Raw genomic sequence first — 25,608 nt, 5'->3', positions numbered from 1 at the left:
ACCGATGTTCTCCTCCAGGGGACAAACCCGGCTTATTTTTATTTTTTATTTATTTTATTTTATTTATTTTATTTTATTTATTTATTTATTTTTTATTTATTTATTTATTTATTTATTTATTTATTTATTTATTTATTTATTTATTTATTTATTTATTTATTTATTTATTTATTTATTTATTTATTTATTTATTTATTTTTCCGAGCGCGGGTTTAAACTGGAGATTTCAAACCTGGCGCCCCGCCGGGAATTTAAAACTGGCAGTGCCGCCTAGTGGCGGTGGGGGGAATGACCGCGCCCCCGCACGGACCCAGACCAGAAAGTGGAGGGTGAGAGGCTGTCCTTGAACTTCAATGTCCTCACGCACGAAATAAATGATACTTAGGTGAGGTGATGGATGTGTTAACCGACTACATGGGGGAGTTCTTTCACAATGTATACGTCTATCGAAGAGCCACGGTGTACCCCTGAAATATCTTACAGTTTTAAAGATCTTGTTTTATTCGTTTTTTATTTTACTTTATTATTTTTTAAAGATTTTATTTATTTATTCATGAGACACAGAGCTAGAGGCAGAGACACAGGCAGAGGGAGAAGCAGGCTGGGAGCTCCACGTGGGACTCCATCTCAGGTCCCTAGGATCACACCCTGGGCCGAAGGCGGTGCTAAACCGCTGAGCCACCCAGACTGCCCTACTTTATGTTTTTTTTTTTCTTTATGTTTTTTAACATTAAAGAATATTAAAGAGATTAAAATATTTTTTAAAATATTTTATTATTTATTTATTTGAGAGAGAGAGAGAAAGAGAGCACAGGTGGGGGTAGGGGCAGAGGGAGAGGGAGAAGCAGACTCCCTACTCAGCACAGGACCAGCCTGTGCCTCCATCCAAGGACCCTGAGACCATGACCTGAGTGGAAATCAAGAGTCTGATGCTTAAGCGACTGAGCCCCCTGGATGCCTCTATTTATTTCTCTGAGAGAGAGAGCACAGCACGTGTGTGAGCCAGTGGAGGGCCAGAGGTAGAGGGAGAGAATCCAAAGCAGACTCTGCTGAGTGTGGAGCCTGTCCCAGGATCGATCCTATGACCCGGGGATCATGACCTGAGCTTAAACCAAGAGTCACAGGCTTGACAGACTGAGCCACTCAGGTGCCCAAGAAACATCTGACAATTTTAAATGTCAATTATAAAACTGAAATTAAAAAAGAGAGGGACACCTGAGTGGCTCAGTCAGTTAAGCAGTTAAGCATCAGCCTTTGGCTCAGATCATGATCCCGGGGTCGTGGGATTGAGCCCCCTGTCAGGCTCTCTGCTCAGCGGGAAGTCTGCTTCTCCCTCTCCCTCCGTCCATCCCCCTGTTTGTGTGCACCCTCTGTCTCTCTCAACCAAATAAAATCTTTAAAAAAGAGAGAAATTTGCTGCTTAACGTAAAAAACCAAAGACTTTCAAGCTAGAAAGGGGCTTTAAAGAGTATCCATGGCAAACACACCCCCCCATTTTATGTCTGGGGACAGTCTCTCCCACCTATGAGGATGATGCTTTTAATATTACAGGTCATGACCTAAAGGGATTGAGTAGTGACACTTTATTTTTTTTTTAAGATTTTGTTTATTTATTCATGAGAGAGAAAGAGAAAGAAAGAGAGAGAGAGAGAGAGAGAGAGAGAGAAGCAGGCTCCATGGAGGTAGCCTGATACAGGACTCGATCTGGGACTCCAGGATCATTCCCCGGGCGGAAGGTAGGTGCTAAACCACTGAGCCACCCAGGGATCCCTGAGTAGTGACACTCTAGAGAAAGGCCTCTGTTAATAAATCATGAAAAGGGGCACCTGGGTGGCTCAGTCGGTCGAGTGTTAGACTCTTGATTTTGGCTTAGGTCATGATCTCAGGGTCCTGAGATGGAGCTCTGCGTCTGGCTCCAAGCTCAGTGCAGGTCATGATCTCAGGGTCCTGAGATGGAGCTCTGCGTCTGGCTCCAAGCTCAGTGCAGAGTCAGCTTATCCCTCTCCCTCTGCCCTTTCCCCTGCTTGCTCTCTCTTTCAAGTGAACAAACAAAATCTTTAAAAGAGGAAGAAGAGAAGAAGAAGAAGAAGAAGAAGAAGAAGAAGAAGAAGAAGAAGAAGAAGAAGAAGAAGAAGAAGAAGGAGAAAAAGAAGAAGGAGAAAAAGAAGAAGAAGGAGAAAAAGAAGAAAAAAAAGAAAAAGAAGAAGGAGAAAAAGAAGAAGGAGAAAAAGAAGAAAAAAAAAGAAGAAATAATCATGAAAAGGGAGAGAGACAAGAACTTTTTTACCTGCACCTACTATGCCTCTCGAAAGCACACCAGGGCTTGAACCTGCCCAGATCCAAAAAGTATGTGGTTTGGAGCACCCTCCTGCATACCACCAGTTTGTCAGTGACCTTCTTTTATTTCCTATTTTTTTTAAAGATTTTATTTATTTATTCATGAGAGAGACAGAGACATAAACAGAGGGAGAAGCAGGCTCCATGCAGGGAGCCCGATGTGGAACTTGATCCGGGGACTCGGGGATCACGACCTGAGCCAAAGGCAGATGCTCAACCACTGAGCTACCCAGGTGTCCCTGTCAGTGACCTTCTTAAAATTTGCTTCAAAGACTGAATAAAATTCATTATGCCCATAGCATTTCTTCATGTATACATTCCCATTCGTTCAGCAAATCTCTAGGGATGACACTGTGCCAGGCACTGGGCTTTGTGCTGGAGATTCAGAGAACACACTGGTCTTGGGTTCTTGGGCTCGGAGCATAAATGGTGGAGGGAGAAGCAGGCTCCATGCAGGATCCCGATGTGGGACTCAACCCCAGGACTCCAAGATCACGCCCTGGGCCAAAGGCAGGCGCCAAACCGCTGAGCCACCCAGGGATCCCCCATTTTTAACTTATTATTTAAGGAATCTCTACACCCAACATGGGGCTTGAACTCATGACCCTGAGATCAAGAGTCACATATTCTTCTCACTGAGGCAGCCAGGCACCCCCACGTTGATCTTTTTGAGACTCCTTTGTAAGCTCTTTCAAGATTGGTCTGGAGTAAGTCTTCCCTCTCTGGCTAATTGAACCCCGCTCTTAAGGTGTGGCTCGTCTGGGATCTCTACGGAACATCCTATGCTTCCAGTGGAGTCTCCTACCTACTAGAAACAATTCCTAATTCTTACCAGTTCGGGGAGACTGTTCAGCTTATGGCTCCGCAGTGATTGTTCTTTTCCTGGAAGGCATTTTTGCCAGGCCCTGTGGAGTTTCACTGTTCAGCTTATGGCTCCGCAGTGATTGTTCTTTTCCTGGAAGGCATTTTTGCCAGGCCCTGTGGAGTTTCTCGACCTGCAGACACAAACTGGTCTCCGGTCAAAGACTCAGGGGACCCTATGCTCTTTATCTGCTTCTCTCTCTTCCCAGCAGCTCAGGCCTGTCCGTTCTTGGCCTCTCCAAACCTCAGTCCGTGTCTCTTCGACTCAGCGAGACTGCTGGGCTTTGCTGGGGTTTCCCTTCATCGCGCTGAGTCTGGATTTGACTTGCAGGTGGGAAGCCTGGGAGGTGGCTCTTGGGTCTTGACTCTGGGTTCTCCGCGGGGGCCTGGATGCAGCAAAGCGGGGTGACCGCCAGATGGCGCCACGGCGCGCAATCCGTTCCGCGCAAAGGCTGGGGGCGCCCGCGAGCATCGCCTCCTTGGGCCCCGGCGTGTGTTGCCGATGCCCACCGCGTGCCAGGCAGTGTGCCGGGTTCTGGGGGCTTGAGTTGCCTTGATCCTAACAGAGCTTCAAGGGGTAGAGAACCATGACCTTCCCAGATGAGGACCTGAGGCTCCAGAGGCGTAGCCAGCAAGCAGGAAAGCACGCAGGGAGGCCGGCCTGACCCCAAAACCTGTGCGCTCCACCTGCCCTGCACCCCCCGACCCCCCAGGGATTGCACTTCCGTGTTGAAGTTGTTTTTCTACATCATAGGACATCACGGAGACAAAAGCCACCTCCCTATGGTGAAGGGAGGACTTTGAGGGACAAAACATTTTTGACGACTCGGTCATTAGTTTGCTACCATCCCTCCAAGACTGGGGGGCTGTGGCTTAGTGTCTGGGTGTCTGGCTTCATCACCAGCTGAGGAGACAAACGGGCACAGTGGGCACAGTGAGACATCCAGGGAGCTGGGACAGGCCCTGGAGGGAGGGGTCTGCTGAGGAAAGGGTGCCTGGGGCATCCCCCCCTCTTCCTAGGCTCCACAATTACTGGATGTTCAATCTGGTAAAGCGCTTCCTTTCCTGGGGCCTCGGCTTCCTTATCTGTAAAATGGGATCACTGTTATCTGGCTCTCAGGGTGCCGAAGGACAGATTGAGAGTGTATCAAAGATACAACTCCAGAGTCGTGTCAGTGCCAGTAAGTGAGCGCGATGGCACGAATGGCAAAGGGCAGCTACGGGAAGCGTCCCCAAGGAAACCCAGAGGACTTGCAGGAGCGACACAGGGGTGCCAAGGTTTCCGAGTCCAAGCCGCGGGGGGTGAAAGGGACTCTTTCAGACTTGCAGAATGTGGGGTGACAGCGACATCTCGTATCTAGTGGGCAGGTGGGGAGAGGCAGCGAGGGCCCCAGTGCTAATCTGAGATGCTATTGGTGGTGGGAGAAGCTGGGAGAAAGGGGAGCAGGAGGGGCAGGATCTGACTTAGGCCCTGGGAGGAACAGAGAGGCCCCGGCGGGGGACGGGGGGGCAGAGAGGACCCCCAGAAAGCCGACTGAGATGAGCCACCGAGGCCAGGGAGATTGCAGAGGGTGCAGGGGGTGGGTTCCGGGGTCAGGAGAGTGTGGGTGCCTGCTGGGCCAGGGCATCATTTCCGAGGCTGGGAAGGGAAGAAAAGGGACAAAGGGGTGGGTCATGGGAAGTTGTTTTTAGCTGGGAAGAGAGAGACCAGTGCAGAGGAAGAGAAATTAATACTGAAGCCGAGGGCAAATGCTGGCAGCAGTCCCACCAGGGCTGCGAACCGTGTGCAGATGTTCCTAAATAAACCCTCCATTGTGGGCGCCCGGGGGGTCAGCGGTTGAGCAGCTGCCTTCGGCTCAGGTGGTGGACCCCGGGGTCCTGGGATCGAGTCCCGCATCGGGCTCCCTGCGGGGGAGCCTGCTTCTCCCTCTGCCTGTGTCTCTGCCTCTCTCTGCATGTCTCATAAATAAATAAAATCTTAAAAAAAAAAAACAACCCAAAACCTACATTGTACACACACATACGTATCTTGCAAAGCCTATAACTTTAGAACAAGTTGGTTTTCAGTAGAAGGTGGTTATAAGAGAAATATACAGACACAGTACACGGGCGCCTGGGTGCCTGTCGGTGAAGCGTCTGCCATCGGCTCAGGTCATGATCCCGGGGCCCTGGATCGAGCCCCGTGTTGGGCCCCCTGCTCAGAGGGGAACCAGCTTCTCCCTCTCGCCCCTGCTCGTGATCTCTCCTGCTCTTTCTCTCTCTCAAATAAAGAAATAAAACCTTAAAAAAACAAGAAATATACAAACACAATACCTATTCTCTCTACCACAATGTCATTAAAATATAATGAAAAAATATATTTGCAATAACAACATAAAATATAAAGTACGTTGGAATGAATTTAACAAAAAGGTTGTAGGACCTAGGCTTAAAAATTTTTTAAAAAGGGGGCAGCCCGGGTGGCTCAGTGGTTTAGCGTCGTCTTCAGCCCAGGGCCTGATCCTGGAGACCTGGGATCGAGTCCCACGTCAGGCTCCCTGCATGGAGCCTGCTTCTCCCTCTGCCTGTGTCTGTGCCTCTCTCTATGTGTCTCTCATGAATAAATAAAATCTTTAAAAATATATTTATATTTTTTTGCTGTCCCTAACAAATGGTGTACTTTTTTAAAAAATTTATTTATTGGGATACCTGGGTGGCTCAGTGGTTGAGCATCTGCCTTCGGCTCAGGGTGTGATCCTGGGGTCCCAGGATCCAGTGCCACATTGGCTTCCCAGCAGGGAGCCTGCTTCTCCCTCTGCCTGTGTCTCTGCCTCTCTCTGTGTGCCTCTCATGAATAAATAAATAAATAAAATCTTTTTAAAAATAGATTTATTTATTAATTTGAAAGAGAGAGAGAGCATGTGCACCGTGGGGGTGGGAGGGGCAGAAGGTGAGAGTCTCAAGCAGATGCCACACCAAGTGTGGGGCTCGCTGTGGGACTTGATCTCATGACCCAGAGATCCGTATCAGAGCTGAAACCAAGAGTTGGAGACTCAATGGACTGGGCCACCCAGGCGCACCTACAAATGGTATTTTATTTATTCATTTTTATTTTTTATTTTTTTCAAATGGTATTTTAAAAAACGTGGCTCACATAAAAAAAAAAAGGTTTAGCTACCTATCCAATATGTTAAGCCACATTTATTCCAGACGTCTTCAGGATTTAATACAAAAGCAAACCAACAAACAAAAAAGCAGCAGATTTACTGGAAGAAAACTTGGTATAGGTTAAAGTTCACATAACTTTAGAACAAGAAAACTAAAGCCAAAGCAAACATCATAAGGAAACATTTGATAAGCTTCACCGGATAGAAAATTTAAGTACCATAAATAACATTCAAAAGCAAATGACGACCTGGGAAAAATGTTTGCAACAGATATGACAAGAGATTGGTACTTTTAATCTCTAAAGAGCTATTCAAAAATTAATTAAAAAGATGTTTATTTTAATAGAAAAATTGTCTCTGGGCATAAGTAGGCAATTTACAAAACACACATACACACACACACACACACACACACACACAAAAAAACCACAAATACAATGTCCAAAATAGAAGAGTATTGTTCCTTTTTTATTAATTATTTATTTATTTGAGAGAGAGAGAAAATATGGAGGCGGGGTGGGGGGAAGTGGGGGGCAGAGAGAGAGGGAAAGAGAATCTAAGCCAACTCCACAATGAGGGTAGAGCCTGACATGAGTCTCAATCTGACGACCCCGAGGTCATGACCTGAGCTAAAATGAAGTCAGACACTTAACCAACTAAGCTACTCAGGTGCCCCGAACGGTATTATTTCTTACATATAAATTAGTAAAGATTAAAGAATAATAATAAAACCTAGAGTAGGAGAGTGTGAAGGAAAACAGGTACCGTATTTTCTGGAGAACAGTTTGCCAGTACCTTTAAAAAACATTTCAAAAGTGTGTAGTTCATATTGTGATTCTTAATATTACTAATATCCTTGTCCTATATTATGAAAAAAAAAACCCAGGGTGATCATCTCTTTTTCTTTTTAAAGATTTTATTTATTTATTCATGAGAGACACACAGAGAGGCAGAGACACAGGCAGAGGGAGAAGCAGGCTCCCTGCGGAGACCCCAATGCAGGACTCAATCCCAGGACCCCAGGATCACGACCTGAGCCAAAGGCAGACGCTCAACCATTGAGCCACCCAGGTGCCCCCAGGGTGATCATCTTAATCCAAGGAGGATAATCCCACTCGCTTGCCACAGAGATCGGCTGGGTAAAGTTCCCTTCCTTTGGCCAAAGGACTGGTTTTGGTTTGGCCACTTTACCCTATTTGAGCCAAAGACAGTCAAGCGGAGGTTTGCTGGGGCTGCTGGGAAAGATTACTTGTTCTTTGGCAAGGACTCTCAGACGTGCACCCTCCCTCCTTCTCTGGAAGGAATGGAATATATTAAGAACCCTGGAGATGCAGCAACCATGTTGCCACTGTGAGACATGGAGCCAAGGATGAAGCTGTCCTGAGGGAGGCAGAGTGAAGAGAAGGACTGGGTCCCCGATGGTATTGTGGGACCCTGTGAATCACACCAACCCCGAAGCCTTCTATCCTCTGTATCTTCTTAATAAATCCCCTCTATCCCTTAGTTGGAGTTCCCCCTAGAGGCAGGCCTTGAGACAAGGATTCAGAGCAAGTGGCTGGAGAAGGGATTCCAGGGGCACTTGGCTGGCTCAGGTGTTTAAGCATTTGACTTTGGCTCCAGTCATGATCTAGGGGTCCTGGAATTGAGCCCCACATTGGGTTCCATGCTCAGAGGGGATTCTGCTTCCTCTCCTTCTCTCTCCCCTCACTCGTGATCTCTTTTTCAAATAAATAAAATCTTAGGGACGCCTGGATGGCTCAGGGGCTGAGAATCGTTGTTGTTGTTTTTTAAAGATTTATTTATTTATTCATGAGAGACACAGAGAGAGGCAGACACATAGGCAGAGGGAGAAGCAGGCTCCCTGCAGGAGCTGGATCAGGCTCCCTGCGAGGAGCCTGCTTCTCTCTCTGCCTATGTCTTTCCTCTCTCTCTCTGTCTTTCATGAATAAATAAATAAAATCTTTTTAAAAATCTTTAAAAAAAAAAAAAAGTGATTCCAGGAGGAGAGCCATGGAAATGAGGCAGGGGAGGGAAGCATGTATGATATGAAGCCACTCTCCCCTGGGGGCAACGGGAACTTAATCCCACCGGGGGAACTCAGGGATACAGCATCACAGAGGCTGCCAAGTTATCTCAGTGGAGAGGCCAAGAAGCAGGGTGTTTATAGGGCAGCTCCCAGGCCACCGTTAAATGGAGGCTGCTGTCTCCAGGCGCACTAACCAGCTGGGACCTCTAGTTTACCCGTGTGTTGGCCAAGTGTGCTCCCCGGCCAAGAGGAATAAGTCCCAAAGCGGAGACACATGCCCACAGCGAGCAAAAGCAGCCTGCTGTCTGTGGAATGAGTGTCCGGGGGACACAGGCGGGGCACCCACGCAGCTGCTGCACTGCTGGGAGCTGGTCACCCTGCTGCTTGAAGCAGATGGAGGGTGCACTTCAACCCAGCACTTCTAGTGATGACTGATGGCAACCTGTCCTAAGGAAACAGTGGAGGGGGGATCTGGGGGGCTCAGTGGTCCAGTGTCTGCCATCGGCTCCCATCAGATCTCGGGGTCCTGCCATCGAGTCCCACATCGGGCTCCCCTCAAGGAGCCTGCTTCTCCCTCTGCCTGTCTCTGCCTCTCTGTGTCTTTCGTGATTAAATAAATAAATCTATAAATCTATAAATAAATAAAATCTTTAAAAAAATAAGGCTTTTCTGAATAAATGAGATAATGGATTTTTTTTTTGGGGGGGGGCCTATCTGTACTTTCTGTAATGGAGCAGTTTTAGGTGTGCAGGAAAAATTGAGCAAAAAGTATACAGTCACCAAATCCCCTCTCCCCCGTTTCCTTTATTTTTATTTAAAGATTCTGTTTATTTATTTGAGGGAGAGACAGAGAGAGAGAGAGCACCAGCAGGGAGGAGAGGGAGAAGCAGACTCTCCGCTGAGCGGGGAGCCAGATGCGGGGCTTGATTCCAGGACCCTGAGATCATGACCTGAGCCGACGGCAGGTGCTTAACCACCTGAGCCACCCAGGTGCCCCAGTTTCCCCTATTTTAGCATGGGATTTAGTGTGGTATGTTTGTTGCAATTGACAAGCTGATATTGATACATTATTATTAACTAACATCCAGAGTTCACACTAGGTTCCCTCTCGGTCTTGTCCGTTCCATGGGCCGTGATGACAGCATAGTGAGTGGGCCACCACAGGGATATCACACAGAATAATAGTTTCACTGCCTTAAAAATCCTCTGTGCTCCACCTATTTATCCTCCCCGCTACCACAGCAACCACTGAGGGTTTTGCTGTCTCTGTAGCTTTGCCTTTTCCAGTATATCATATAGGTGGAATCATACGCTATGTAGTCTTTCAGCCTGGTTTCTGTCACTTCGAATATGCATTTAAAGTTCCTCCATGCAGGTGCCAGGGTGGCTCAGTCGGTTAGGCGTCTGCCTTCGGCTCAGGTCTTGATCCTGGGGTCCTGGGATCGAGCCCCGTGTCCAGCTCCCTGCTAAGGGGGGAGCCTGCTTCTCCTTCTCCCACTCCCCCTACCTGTGCTCTCTGTCAAATTTTTAAAAAAAGGACATCTGGGTGGCTCAGTGGCTGGGCGTCTGCCTTTGGCTCAGAGCGTGATTCCAGAGTCCCAGGATCAAGTCCCACACAGGGCTCCCTGCATGGAGCCTGCTTCTCCCTCTGCTTGTGTCTTTGCCTCTCTCTGTGTGTCTCTCATGAGTAAATAAATAAAATCTTAAAAAACAAACTAAAAAAGAATGCTGTTATGAACATTTGTTAAAAAAAATAAAGTTCCTTCACATCTTTTCATGACTTGATAGCTTATTTCTCTTATTTATTGACGAATATCGCATTATATGGGTGTCTCACAGTTTATCAAGTGAGCATTTTTTTAAAATAAGAAATTGTCTAGAATGGGAGATAAAGGGGATTTGGTAGGGCCGAGGCGGAGGGCAAAGGTGCGTGCAGAGAGGCACCTCACGACGACGGTGCTGTCGCGGGTGGGGAGGGAAGCCTGGCACAGCAGGGCATTCCACAGCAGGCCCTGGGCCGCCTGGCCCTGACCGGGAGAGGGGCCGCGGAAGGGAAGGCACCGGCAGGAGGCACTTAGTGAGCCCTGGGCCTCCGGGTCTTAGGAGAGAAGGCAGAGGCATGACAGGTGCAGGGACGCTTGATATCTCGTGTCATGCTGACCTGGGCCTTGAGGAATTTCCTGTGTTGCTCATGGTGGGTTTCAAAGCACCCCTGTCTCCCCCTTCCTGGCAGCTGCAGTCTGGAAAAAGTTACCACTGATCCATCGTTTTATAAATAAGCTATGAGCACGTCCCAGGAGACCAGGGCCTCAGAGCCTGGACATGTGGCACCTTCTCGGCCAAACTGGGAGGCTGCCTGTTGCCACAAGTGCCAGGGCATAATTCGCCAGCCGACCACAGCCCAATCTCCTGTCTGCCTACCGCTGCCGGGGTAGCTACAGAGGCAGCGGGGGTGCGATGTGCACCCGCCACTCCAGTTCCACCTCCCAGGTTCTAGGACTGACCGGGGCCTTAACAGCCATCTGGTCTACCCTTGGGATGACCCATTTGCCGACCAAGAAATCTGATTGTTCTTCCTCTGTTAACCTCACACCAATTGTCTCCTGTTCCTTTTATGCTCTGATCATCAACTAAAAGGTCTTCTCTACTGCCCGTGGTGGTTTTTGCAAGCCTCAGCTTGTTTTGGATTTATATGTTACCAATAGTTGTTCCAGAGATTCAGCTTAGTCTTGGCATGGTGCCCTTTTCCTGACTTTTTGCCATGATTTTTGTTGATCTGTGACCACCTTGTCATGCCTTAGCCTGGGAGGGGACAGTCTGCTCACTGGCCCATCGGTGACCCAAAGCTGGGGGCAGTGCCTCCTGCATTTCAGACTCCAGCCCCTCTGACTCGTGCAGACCACCCAGAGCCCATCCAGGGTGGGAGGTCAGGAGGGGCTCCTTGAGGGGCACAATGGGCTATGTTTTCTGCTCTTGGGGGTGCCCACCCTGTCCTCTTCCTGCTGGTCCTTTGGGAGCCACATCTCCTCTCTGGGGCTGCTTTCTTTACCACCTGCCAGTTGGGGCCCCCCCACCTTTCCTCCTGCTGCGGTCAGGGTGGGATGAGGATGTCCCATTTGATCTCATAGCATGGTCTTTTTGAGCTGAGCTCACAAAAATGTTTCCCTTGTACCAAGTGGGACTCACATTCATTTCTTTTTTTTTTTTTTTAAGATTTTATTTATTCATGAGAGACACACAGAGAGAGGCAGAAACATAGACAGAAGGAGAAGCAGGCTCCCTGCAGAGAGCCCGATGTGGGACTCGATCCCAGGACTCTGGAATCATGCCCTGACCTGAAGGCAGACACTCAACCACTGACCAATCCAGGTGTCCTCACATTCATTTCTTGTCAGGCTTAGGAACTTGTTCTGGAGGGAAGGAACCCAGGCCCCGTCTTGGAGCAAGATCCACCAGGCATTTAAATCAAGCATCACCCCTCATGCAAGTTTTTGGACTTTTTATTTTGAAATTATTTTATTTTATTAAAGATTTTACTTATTTATTGGAGAGACAGTGAGAGAGAGAGAGAGAGAGAGAGAGAGAGAGAGAGACAGCAGGGGGAGGAGCAGGGAGAGGGACAAGCAGACTGTGCTGATCCTGGAGCCCCACAAGGGGCTTCATCCCACGACCCTGAGGTCATGACCCGATGTGAAATCACGAGTCAGATGCTTAACGACTGAGCCACCCAGGCACCCCTGAAATAATTTTAGATTTATACAACAGTTGCAAAGATAGTACACTAAGTTCCTCTGTACCCTTCACCTAGCTTCTCCTAATGTTACTATCTTGCCTAACCATGGCATCCTGATCAAAACCAAGAAGTTAGCATTGGTACACGACCACGAGCCAAACCTCAGACTTCATTCAGATTCCCCCAGGTTTTCCACTGGTGTCCTTTCTCCGGTCCAGGCTCCCGCAGTACATTCAGCCATCCTGTCCCCTTAGTTTCTCCTAATCTATAACAGTTTCTAGGTCCTTCCCAGTCTTTTCTTTTTTTTTTCTTCCCAGTCTTTTATGATGTTGACACTTTTGAATAGTCCTGGTCAGGTATTTTGGTATTTTGTAGAATATTCCTCATTGTGGGATTTTTATGAATTTAAGATTTTTTTTAAAAGATTTTATTTATTTATTCATGAGAGACACAGAGAGAGGCAGAGACACAAGCAGAGGGAGGAGCAGGCTCCCCCCGGGGAGCCCGATGGGGACTCGATCCTCAGACCTGGGATCGTGCCCTGAGCTAAAGGCAGACGCTCAACCACTGAGCCACCCAGCCATCCCTGATTTTAAGATTTTATGATCTTTTCTCATGAGTAGACAGACAGGTTATGGATATGGGGGAAGAAGACCTCAGAGGTGAATTGTTCTCATCACATCCTATTGGGGTGCATGATATCGACGAGACCCACCGATGCCATATACACACACATACCTCTATTTATGGCAGTATCTCTGTCTCTATATATGTATGTGTGTGTGTTAAAGTAAACATATGGGGCCTGGGTGGCTCAGCTGGTTAAGCATCTGCCTTCAGCTCAGGTCATGATCTCAGGGTCCTGGGATCCAGCCCCCCATCATCAGGCTCCTCGCTCAGCAGGGAGCCTGTTTCTCTCTCTGGCCCTCTCCCCTGCTTATACTCTCCACCCCTCTTGTTTGCTCTCTCAAGGAGGCGCCTGGGTGGTTCACTCGATTGGGCATCTGCCTTCGCCTCAAGTCATCTCAGGGTCCTGAGATCAAGCCCCAAGTCAGCCTCCCTGCTCAGTAGGTTGTCTGCTTCTCCCTCTCCATCTGCCCCTCCACCTGTGCTCCTGCTCTCTCTCTCTCAAATAAATAAAATCTTTAAAAATCAAATCAATCAATAAAAATAGAGTAAACGTAATCTCATACTGGTGTCTCCTCCTCTAACTTGGCACTACAGGGTTTGTTCTAGCAATCTCATATATTTTTTTTTTAATTTTACTTATTTATTTAACAGAGAGAGAGAGATATTGAGCACAAGTAGGGGGAGCAGCAGAGGAAGAAAGGAGTAGGCTCCCACTGAGCAGGGAGCCTGATGTGGGGCTCGATCCCAGGACCCTAGGATCATGACCTGAGCCGAAAGCAGATGCTTAACCAACTGAGCCTCCCAGGTGCCCCACATCTCATAGGATTTTGACGGGCTTTTGACGGCAGTAGTAGAGGATGCATGTTGCAGGAAGGCAACTACAGCAAACTGCAGTTCTTCCTGGAGACCTCGGCTTTCATCTGCACCTGCTCTTTCCCTGGCAGACACTTTGCTACCAGACAGTGGACTCATTGACATGAGTTGACTGACATGCTGCCGGAGTGACACTTCTGAACCCAGGCTTGCGCCTAGATCCGCCCTGAGGCTGCACCAGGTCTAAGTTGATGATGGCTCCGGGGCTATAAGCTGAGGCTTCAGGCATAGGTTGGGGAGTCCATGAGGGTAGGTTTGGATGAACCACAGGGGCTCCTGGTCTTCTCGGGCTTCATTCATACCCCCACCGCCCCATACAGTATAAAGTAGATTAACAGGGACTTAAGATACAACAGGAATTGTTAGAATAACAGATGCCTGGGCCCAGACACTGGCGAGTGTGATGCTCATTCAGGGCTGAGGTGTGTCTGGGGAAGTCATGGGGTGTGCAAGCTTTATACGGCTTTGGTCTCCCTTTGAGCTTCAGCCTGTGTCATTGGACACAGGACATCGCTGTCCTCCCTGGTGGTCCCTCGGCCTCCCCGGGCCCACCCTCTGGTCTTTGCCATCTCCTGGAGCCACTCTCTTCTTGGATCATGTACCTGTGGCCCTTTCCTTCCAGTCTTCTGACATTCCTCCTCTGTCTGCTGTTTGGCCTCTTTGAGAACTCCTTGCTCTGCCATGAGTCACCTTCCTCTTGCCTGCGTGTTTCTCTTGGCCAGTCACATAGTCACTGGTGGCCAGCTCCATTCTCTGGACTGCACTTCATTTTCAACCTCACCAGCTCGGCCTGTTCCTGAGCCTGGAGACCCTAACTGGACTTATTCCATCCTGGTTTGGAGCAGCAAGCCAGGCTCTCCTTGAAGAGTCCTTCTGTGGTGTGTAGTTGGTTTCCAATCCCCCCCCCCCACCACCACCACCACTGAGGCTCTGGAACTCTTCCAAACCTTTGCCTTTCTCTGTCAGTAGATCCAGAGAAGGCCTTTCAAGTATGATTCAAACTCCAGAAGTCATAAAAGGAAAGACCAGCCAGTCCGAAGAGATAGCAGCAAGACTCTGTATGTGAAAACATTGGGCACAACCAAACAGTCTAGAAGAGAACTCTTGTGCCTCTGGTGGTCAGTGATTCCACTCAGAGCAGATGGAAGCACTTGGTAGCCCGGCAGATCAGAGCGGAGGATTGTCCAGGGGAGACAGGGTGATTCATGGACAGGGAAAGGAACTGAGCATGTCAACATATCATGGCCAGAATCCTTGCTCACACAGTCCAGAGGGACAGGAGACAGTGGAGCTGGACCTATCATCAGCTACCACAAGCAGGACACACTGTAGCTCCTCCCATTGGGAGGAGAGTGAAAAAAATGTTCACATTGCCCTAATAGCATCTTGTCTTCTTAGACCCTAGAGATCCCATAATAAGTTATATGGGCAGCCACTTTAGAGCCAACCTTACCTGCATACAACAGATTTGCTTGTTAAGAAGATACAACTCAGGGGATCCCTGGGTGGCTCAGTGGTTTAGCACCTGCCTTCGGCCCAGGGCGTGATCCTGGAGTCCTGGGATCAAGTCCCACATGGGGCTTCCTGCATGGAGCCTGCTTCTCCCTCTGCCTGTGTCTCTGCCTCTCTCTCTCTCTCTCTGTCTCTCATGAAGAAATAAATAAAATCTTAAAAAAAAAAAAGATACAACTCATCCTGGGCTCTCTAGCCCATCCTTGGCCACCAACAGAATAGTGATTCCATCCTACCACATCGGATAAGCCACCCTGGACTCCTTACTAGCTTGTTGGTTCTTGCACTGGACAGGCAAAGGGATAGTCTCCTTAATACACAAAGAACTCCTAGAAGTTATTAAGAGAAGGACTATCCATTCAATAGAAAAAATTGGTCAATATGTGATCAGAAAAGCAAATACAAATTGTTCTTGGGAACCCTGGGTGGCGCAGTGGTTTGGCACCTGCCTTTGGCCCAGGGTGCGATCCTGGAGATACAGGATCGAATCCCACGTCGGGCTCCCGGTGCGTGAAGTCTGCTTCTCCCTCTGCCTGTGTCTCTGCCTCTCTCTCTGTGTGACTATCATAAATAAAAAAAAAACAAAAACAAAAAAAACAAATTGTTCTTAAATATATGAAAGAAACTCAATCTCACTCATAAAGAATGACACTGGGATTTTTTTTTTAGCTATCAGAATTAGCATAAATCAAAAAGTTTTATAAGATACACTCTTGGTAGTTGTTTGCATTCTGCTCCCAATTCCAATGTGTGTGTGAGGGGAGGTTCGGGGAGCCCCCCACCTCAGCAAGCAATGCTCAGACACCAGCTGAGTGTCCTACAATTCAACTGAGTTCTGACACTGTCTACCTGGGGATGGCAGCAGGTCCCACAGGTAAAGGGGAGGGTTGTTGTGAATAACAAGACACCCATTCACCTTTGTGTTTCTGGATAGATTTCAGGAACTGAGGACAAGAGACCAAATATTATAACAAAAGACGCTTCCATTGGTCTTGTTGCTCAGCAAATTCCAGGAGCAAAACTCAAATAGAAATATGCGAAATACATTTTGGTTATCTGAATGACCAAATACATCTTTTTCTCTTTTTTAGAGAGAGAAAGAAAGAGTGTGAGCTGAGGGGGTAGGGAGTGGGAGAGAGAGAGAATCTCAAGCAGGCTCCATGCCCAGCTCGGAGACCAACACACGCTCCATCTTACAACTCTGAGATCGTGACCTGAGCCAAAACCAAGAGTTGGATGCTTACTGACTGAGCCACCCAGGTGCCCCTATATTTTTCTTATAAATCACAGTATCACAATGGGCTGTGAGGAAACAGATACATCATTGATGAGCGTGTGAGCTGCTGAGACATTTGGCTGTAATGATCAAATCCATCTACTTTTTGACCTAGCCTAGCAATTCCACTTCCAGGAATTTATCCTGCAGAGATGCTTATACATGTGCAAAATGATGGAGATACATACAAGTTAGTTATTGCTGGTTTCTTCCCATTAGCAAATGACTGGAATTAATCCAAATGTGCATTATATTAAGGGAACTGGCTAAAAAAAAATCTTACATACACTCTGCTTTATAACGTTTACACCTTTCCTTGTCTTCTTTAACAGGATTAATATATCTTAGCTCCAAACGCAGCCTGGCATTTAATGGGGACCGTCAGGGGCATTCCCACCAAATCAGGAGCAAGAGCAAAGGCTCACCTTTGGCAGTATGATTTAAGAACGGACTGGGGGTGCTAAGCAATGCAATTTGGGAAGAGAAGACAGAGGTATACACATTTGAAAGGAGAAAGTGAACACTTTCACTATTAGAAGATAAGATTATCCACATGCCTGGAAAATCCAAGCAAATCATCGGAACAGCTACCACAAACAGCGAGAATTTATGAATTGCCAGTGAATGAAATTCGAACGCAGAGATCAAGTTTCATACCACTGCCTCGGGGTGATGGGCCGCAGGTGAGCCCAGGGGACCCCGTGAGCATGAGCCTATCACTGCACTTCATTTGCTATAAAACGAGGTTTTTGGGCAGAAGCAGTGCTGTGCGGAATACAATGATGATGACTTAGGCATTTTGTAAATCTGCTTTTGGCAGAGGTGTTCTGGGCAGCCAGTGTCCGCGGGGGTCTGCTCCAGCCCAGCCCTGTTCAGAGACAAGGAGTGGCCCCTGCCATCGTGGAAGCCCCCCACCCCAGGGGGAGGAACAGACAAGGGCATGGGCATGCACCCAGCACCGTAGGAACACGGGGCCTGCCTGTAATTCAGGCAGGAGGGGGCCAGGAGGGCTCCCTGGAGGAAGCAATTATCTATCTGAAGGATGAGAGAAGCAGGCATAGGGTGGAGAGGGCGATTCCCACAGCAGGAGATGGGCTGTGTGGAAGCAGGAAGAAAGAGTGTATCTGGGGACACCTGGGTGGCTCAGCAGTTGAGCATCTGCCTTCTGCCCACGGGGTGATCCCGGGGTCCTGGGATCAAGTTCTGCATTGAGCTCCCTACAGGGAGCCTGCTTCTCTCTCTGCCTGTGTCTCTGCCTCTCTCTGTGTGTGTGTGTGTGTGTGTCTCTCATGAATAAATAAATAAAATCTTAAAAAAAAAAGGGGGTGTATCTGGGGGAACTCAACCTGCGAGGGCATTCACTGAAGAAATACGGGCAGTCCCTCAGTTAGCAGGGCCAGGCTCAGTCGAGTTGGTGTGAAACATTGGGGTTCGGGAGTCAACAGCTGAAAGAATTCTTGAATCATTTTTGGTGCAAAAATAGTGGTTTTATGAAAGTGCTGGGACAGGACCCGTGGGCTGAAAAAGCTGCACCCGGGTGGCGACGAGGTGACTGGTTATGTGCTCGGTTGGGAGGGGGTCAGGGAGGGCGTCAGTCTCTAAGAAATTTGGAAGCAGGGTTTCCAGGACCGCGAGGGGCTGGCTGCTGTTAGGGTGAGTTCATTTAGCCCCGTCTAGCAGAACCCGGTCGTGGGACCCTTCATCCGGGGTTGTCCGGTTTCAGGGGCCCGTAGGCTCGGAGGGTGATTGCTAACATTTTTCTGGGGAGGAGGGTAGAGATAAAGGGAGTTCCCAAAGGGATTTTCACGGGTTAGAGGAGGCTCCCAGGATCCTGGAGGTCAGGCTGGGGTCCTGCTAGGTTGCCTTCTGCCTCCAGCAAAGCCTTCACATCGAGGCGCTGAGCTCCTGGAGGAAGGTCACTCTGCTCCTCTCGAGTACTTGAGTACTTGCCCATGGGCGCGAGGGAAATTTAACTTTTTTTTCTTCTGCGTTTCTTTTACCTTCGTTATCGGAGGGAGCCACCCCACCTGGGCGGGGCTGTGGACGCTGTGGTGGGGGGAGGTGAGAGCACCGGACCCCAGAGGGGCAGTTGCTGGGGGTTGTCTGAAGCCAAGGCATACTCTAAGGGGCAGGCGGGAAGGAGGGAGGGAGGCGCCTCCGAGGCCGGGGCCTGGGTCTCGGCTGCCAGTTAAAACCTCCCAAGATGGGGCTCCTGGGTGGGGCTCAGTGGCTGAGCATCTGCCTTCAGCTCAGGGCGTGATCCTGGGGTCCTGGGATCGAGTCCCACATCGGGCTCCTCGGAGGGAGCCTGCTTCTCCCTCTACCTGTGTATCTGCCTCTCTGTGTCTCTCATGAATAAATATGTAAGTTTTTTTTTTTTTAAGATTTTACTAAAAATAAATAAATAAATAAAAAATTAAAAAAAAGATTTTACTTATTTATTCATGAGAGAGAGAGAGAGAGAGAGAGGCAGAGACACAGGCAGAGGGAGAAGCAGGCTCCACACAGGGAGCCCAACGTGGGACTCGATCCTGGGACCCCAGGATCACACCCCAGGCTGAAGGTGGTGCTAAACCACTGAGCCACCCGGGCAGCCCTACGTAAGATCTTTTTTAAAAAAATAAATCAAACCTCCCAAGAAGCACTCTGCTAAGGTGGAGGTGGTCAGGGATCTCTGCCAGGGGCCTCTGGCTGTTCCATCACACAGGCGGGGCCCACCCCCTACCTTTTGAAATGAAGGGCCTTGGAGGTCAAAAGGGTCAAGTGAGAACCATCAGGAGACAAGGTGCACATGGGGTCCGTGGGGCACGAGTGAGCATATATGGCGCCGCACTAGCGATAGCACTGAGGGGCCCGGAGCACGGCCTGGGCGGCAGAGGCTGGGCGTGGTGGGCACTTCAAGCAGGGAGAAGAGGCCAGGCCCAAGGAGCCCCGCAGGAGCCCTGCGCCAGGCAGGGCCAGGCCGGCCCCACCACGTGTGCTCAGCCCTTGCAGGACCCCCACCGCCTTCTTGGGACCATCCTGAGTGGAGAGCGAGTGGGGTCTGGGGAGGGCAGAATGAGGCCAAGGCTGAGGTAGGCCTCTGGCTCTTGGGCGTCAGCGTTAGCGGTCCTCTAGTCAGCGACAGGAGGAACATCTACGGCTGTGGGACATTTAATTGATCCACCTGCTGTTTTGGGTTCGTGGACCAGATCTCCTTGACTCATGTTCCCAAGAGAGCGGTAGGTGGAGGGGCGCTCTGAGCCCTGGCGCACACAGACGGAGGCCAGGGTGGAGGTCAGGTCAGTCCCTGGGTGCAAAAACTCATTGTGTTCACTGGCTGGGGGAGCGTGTAAAAATTTGGAAGTTTTGCTCTTGGGGTGAGAATTTGCTTCCCACAGAGCCGGTGCAGAGGGTCTGACAAGACGGTGGGGTAATGCAGAATGATTTGGGCAGAGGAACGTCACATATTCATGGTCGTGGAATCTACACAGTGTGGTCTGGGGTGAGGCTTCTCTGGTGTCGGAAGGACGGCATGGGGTTGGGGAGAGGATATAAGACATCACCCTGCCAGCACACCACCATGCCCTCCTGTCCCTCACTGGACCTCAGGGGAAGCTACTCTATTCACTTGCTCTTGATTCTCTGTGGCCAGCTGGGGGGCCTCTCACCCACTGGAACCCCCTTGTAGCAGCAGGGGTCATGGTGTCATCAGAGGGCCCAGGTGCACTCTGGACACCAGCCTATAGACAAGGTGAGCCGTTGCCTCCCTCCATTAGGAGGTTTGCAACCCAGAGCTCAACTGATCCAAGGTCAACCTCATCTCTGTCCTTATAAGATTCGTGACCTTCTGCAAGGTGCTAACCTGTTTCTTAACCATCGGTTACAGGGAGACCATACCAATCTACCCACGGGGCTGCTGGGAGACTAAGTGAAGCGCGCACGGGAAGCAATCACAGTGCCGAGCACAATGGACTGTTCGCGAACGGGTACCATTTAGCACCAGCCTCCCCCATAGAGACACCTCCTGCATGGAGCCCAGGTCTGCACTTGGAGAATCCAGGTGAGTGAAGGTTACCTGTCCGCTGGCCTGGGCCCCACTGACTACATCGGAACCCCCAATCCTCCAGGAGATCTTGCTCCCTCCCCGGCCTTCCTGGGAGGCTACAGCCCCACCTGAGCACCCCCGCTACACTCTGCACGCCTCCCTTTGCATCTCCCTTGCTGTGTCCCGGAGCTTGTCCCCTTCAGATGGCGAGCTCTGGCGGGGGGACCACCTCAGGGTTCCTGTTCATCTCTACCGCACACACCATACTGCCCAGGCTCCCAAGTGGGAGGCCAGTGCTGGAGGAACATTCTGAGGCCTGCAGAAGCCAGCTGCGGACTCTCTTCCTTCGCAGCTGACACATCAGAGAGCTGTACTTTTTTATGAGATGCTGGGATGGAGATGGATGATTTGTCCAGGACGTTTGAGCTTGAGTCAGAAGGATCTTAGAGGGGAGTTCACTGGTGGAACGAGGCCTGGGGCTAAGTGCCAGGGCTGACACTTTCAACTGGCACCAGACAGGACTGTAGCCAAGGGAAAGCAGACCCAAGGCCCAGGGGCAGGGACAAGGAAAGATGAGAAATATCAAAACACAGGCTATCCAGGTCTCTGCGGAGGACAGAGCTCAAAGGAAAGGACTGGATCAGTTCCATTGCTCTTTGGCAAACAGTGGGAGTAGCTGCGTCTTCTGGATGTGGATTTGCAGTCCCCGTCCATAATACTTTTCCCAGCACAACCATCCGTGGATTGATGGAATGCCCTATTTACCAGCATGGCATTCTACATAGTACTTCTAATCAAAGAACCTTATTTAACAGCAAATGAAGTCAGGCAATGGCCTTGCGATCATGTAACTCACAGGCTTTACCACATCCCTCACCACACAGAAGTGCTGGATAGAGTGACGTGGCCTATTGGAGACTCAGCTATGATGCCGAGGGGAGACAGTACCCCGAAAGGGCAGAGTTCTACCTTAAAGGCTGCAGTATATGCTTTGTATGAATCTACTCTCCTGTAGCCAGAATTTGTGGGTCCAGGAATCAACGGATAGAGGCGGGAGTGGTTCCTCTCACCAGTCCACTCACGGTGGCTCTGCTGGCTTGAAGGGCTTGGTTTCCAAAGGAATAATGTTTCCAGTGGTTTATGCATACAATGGAATATTACTCAGCTATTAGAAATGAAAAATACCCACCATTTGCTTCAACGTGGATGGAACTGGAGGGTATTATGCTGAGTGAAGTAAGTCAGTCGGAGAAGGACAAACACTGTATGTTCTCATGCATTTGGGGAATATAAATAATAGTCAAAGGGAATATAAGAGAAGGGAGAAGAAATGTGTGGGAAATATCAGAAAGGGAGACAGAACGTAAAGACTGCTAACTCTGGGAAACGAACTAGGGGTGTTGGAAGGGGAGGAGGGCAGGGGGTGGGAGTGAATGGGTGACGGGCACTGGGGGTTATTCTGTATGTTAGTAAATTGAACACCAATAAAAAAAAATAGATATAAATCATTAAAAAAAAATTAAAAAAAATCATAAAAAAAAAAAAAAAAAGGAATAATGTTTCCACCAGGAAACACAGCAATGGCTTCACTGGGTTGCAAATTGAGGCTCACCTGGCTATTTTGGGCTCATCAGGACACTGAACCAACAAGCTGGTCGGGGCATGATTCTACTGTTAGGAATACTGCAGAGGGGAAACGTAGGTGCTGCTACATGGCAGGGTTAGGGAGGACTGTGGCTGGAACCCTGAAAACCCTCTAGGCCCCTCTTAGAAATCACAACGATGAACGAAAAACTAAGAAAACCAAGGCAGGACAACTAATTCAGACACTTTAGGAATAAAGGTTTGGATCAACGGTGCCAAAAAAGAATCCTAACCAGCTAAGATCCCAGTTGAGGGCAAAGGAAATGTAGACCAAGTAGTGGAAAAGTGGTTATAAATATCAACTCCAGCCTCACAACAGACTCTGCGTATTCTTTCTAGATTGCTGTGCGCGTGCAACACACAACTTCCTTTCTGCTCCTTCTCAGGATTTCATGCAATGTCTGTTGGAAGCTAACTTTACCGTTTCGTCTTTAGGTAGGTACTGTTCTGTGCTTTTTTTTTTTTTTTTAACTTTTATTTATGATAGTCACACAGAGAGAGAGAGAGAGAGAGAGAGAGAGAGAGAGAGAGAGAGAGGGGCAGAGACACAGGCAGAGGGAGAAGCAGGTTCCATGCAGGGAGCCCCACGTGGGATTCGATCCTGGGTCTCCAGGATCGCGCCCTGGGCCAAAGGCAGGCGCTAAACCGCTGCACCACCCAGGGATCCCTGTGCTTCTCTATTTTATCCAGACGAGACTGTGACTGGATGGGAGGAATCAGCGTGGCCCAGAGATCCACACAGCAGTTGCTGGGCTTTAGTTTCCTCAGTGTGGGACACAGTAAGTCCATCTTCTTACAATTAGCTGCATCTTGGGCACAAACAGTAGCTCTGGGGACAGTACTGAAGTTCAAATGAATGTAGAAGGCAGGGCATCGATGCTGGGTGGCTGCGGGGCAGGGCCGTACCAACTACTAAGCTCTTGCCTCAGCTTCACGCCCAGCATTTTAACTGCTTTGGTGAAACTGGCCACAGCTCTCTGCAAACCTTCCTGCTTTGCTGGGGGGCATCCCGTGGGATGCTCCAGCACTCCTTCCCGTTCCTACAGCATTACCCCTTTGCAGCAGTGGGAGGCGCGTTCCCGGAGCTACAGCTCAATCCAGGGGCTCTCCATCGCCAACACGCTCAGCAGCAGCTCCTTCACGCCAAGCCCGCCAAGCCCACCAAATCCACCATCTCTGCAGACGCAACCAGCACCGGGGGAATGGCTTCCATCCCGAGGCAGCTCTTCCTGGAGCTGCTGCCTCCTTGATTCTTCCTTTCCTTTTGCCTTTTTACTTACTATGCCAAAAATCCTATCCCATTGTTCAAATGACTTTCATGTGTTCTCTCGTCTCTCTGGACCATGACTTGACAGACACAGGAAGTTTCTGTCCATTTCTATTGAAATGGAGCGTCAAGTCTGCATTGTTTTAAATCCTTTATCAACTGAGGCCCTGTGATGTTTCTCTTTCCCTTGGTATTTCACATGGGCATTTGGGGACTTCTTCAAATTCTAATCCTTCAAATTTCCTTCCATTCCAATGGTCCTCACCCCATGTTGGGAATGAAAATGAACTGTATTTTGATATTAAAACTTTATACCAAAAAGAATTTAAATGGGAGTTTTGGCAATGATTAACACCAATTGGAAAATATTTTTACAACACATTTATGTCAATGACACTGATGGAGCGGCCACAATTACCAGTATCCCCACTTTCCTGTATTAAAGAGTCCACAATTTGGTTCTTGCGGATATTTTCCATTTATTACTGCAGTAGACAATTGCTCTGAAAGTGCAACACCAAATCACTTTGTCACAGCCTCTGCTCCTCTGCTGACAAATTCTTGTAAGTTCATTCTTGGAGCACCGTGGACCACAAGCTTCTCTTGAGGTGGAAATTTATTGCCACTGCCAATGTCACAGGAAAAAAACCCACACACATGAATAGCAGGATCAAATGAGAAGAGCACTGGAGGGGAGGAGGGGCCAATTTCAAATGGAAAACCCAGCAGAATGGTCATGGGGAAACAGCCCGCCTGTGCAAAGTGTGGAAGGGGACACCCCGTCTCCTGGCACCAACCTACGTCAGAGAGGTCAGCCTGCCGTGCACCTTGCCCCACTTTGCCCCCAGAGTAGATTGATACCATTGCCACTGCTGTGCCATATGGCAGTGTAGCAGAGGCCCACGGGGTCAAAAAAAAAAAAAAAAAAAACATGAGAGGACCCCTCAAGCTAGTTTGGAAAATGGGTGGTTTGGCTAAATTGATTCCTCACCTCCCACTCTATAAACTGCTGGGTGAGCTCTGGGGGTAAATCACTCTTGTTCTAACCAGCACAGGATCAGCATCTTTTGATGGGAAAAGATAACTTTCAAATACTGCAATGACAAGGAGGAAGGGACACATGAGCAGCTCTAGAAAACACAAGAGATTTGAAAATCTGAATGAGACCAAAAAAAAAAAAAAAAAAAAAAAAAAAAAAGAAAAAGAAAAGCGCAAATATATGAATGTGAACGATACACCTAAGCACTCAGCCTGGCTGAGCCCTCCCTCCTGAACGCATCATACACATACGCACCCACTCGCACACACAACAGTCAGGTAGGTGCCCCACGGAGGGCAAATCCAAACGTCTGCTCTTTGGAATTCTCACGGCAAATCTTGAGTGTAGGCAAAAGTAAAGCCCTTCCTGGGGTCTAGACAAATACTCAGGAGGCACCTTTGCTCCCCATTTTAGCCAATGTTGCTCCTGTATTTGCCTGAGCCCTTCACAGTGGTCTGGGCACTACAATTCATTCTTCATACTCGTGGAGTTTAAATCACTGCTAGATCTTCTGAAGCGATCTAACGTCACCTGTAATGGAAGCACCTCCCTTTTGGCTCCTGTACTCCCGTTCTTTTGGGAAAAAGCATCCCAAGACAGTGGTAATTAAAAGGTGTTCAGGAGTTGGAAAATAGGAAGAGAGTAATATCAATACAGTAAGGAAATGCCTGTTACTCTCATATGACTTCTCTGAGACCAGGCAGCTACGGCCCTGGCCTTCGAGGATAGGTTTTAGGAGAGACCTTAATTTAAGGTACTGCGATCTTTGCTCACAAGAGCCAAGTAAGACAGTGCTCCTTGGAGGTTGCTGTAGGACTCGTACTTAGTACTTCTCTCAACCCTAGGTGCTCTTTTGACTTCTCTGACTTCAGTCCCTCTGGAGTCAGGTCACCCAGCTTCTCTGATGCATGACTGGTCATTTTGAAAGCGTGCTTGCAGTGGCCTATGAGGTTTCCGTCCAGGTATTATGGGTCAGCACACATTCACGAGTGTGTCTACCAGTTGATGAGGACCAAAAGCCGGTTTCCTCAGCCACTGCAGACAGGCACAGCCATGCAAAGAAAGCCACCAATCACGGTCACCTTTTCTTCAGATGCCCATTTCAGGATCTTAGAATTTGCCACATTAAGTGTTAATACCGGGTGACAACAAGCTTTTGCTTCCTTTCCTCAATGAGGGTCATGCAAGAACCCACAGAAACAGGCTGTACACACAGGCCCTGCTCATCTGGTTGCAG

General features: G+C 48.9%; 1 long non-coding RNA gene across 1 annotated transcript in view; it reads left to right on the top strand.

Moving 5' to 3' along the window:
* Nucleotides 1-22,501, top strand: part of LOC106557782 — a 44,625-nt gene extending 22,124 nt beyond the window's left edge. The window contains exons 2-3 of the long non-coding RNA XR_005378834.1: nucleotides 20,263-20,436; nucleotides 22,405-22,501. This is a non-coding gene — a long non-coding RNA (uncharacterized LOC106557782). The remainder of the gene's footprint in view (nucleotides 1-20,262; nucleotides 20,437-22,404) is intronic.
* Nucleotides 22,502-25,608: the final 3,107 nt, after the last annotated feature.

Source organism: Canis lupus, chromosome 25 (assembly GCF_011100685.1).
Source record: "Canis lupus familiaris isolate Mischka breed German Shepherd chromosome 25, alternate assembly UU_Cfam_GSD_1.0, whole genome shotgun sequence".
NCBI classification, from domain to species: domain Eukaryota; kingdom Metazoa; phylum Chordata; class Mammalia; order Carnivora; family Canidae; genus Canis; species Canis lupus.
The sequence above is the reverse complement of the archived record's forward strand: the minus strand, read 5'-3'. Positions and strand labels throughout refer to the sequence as shown.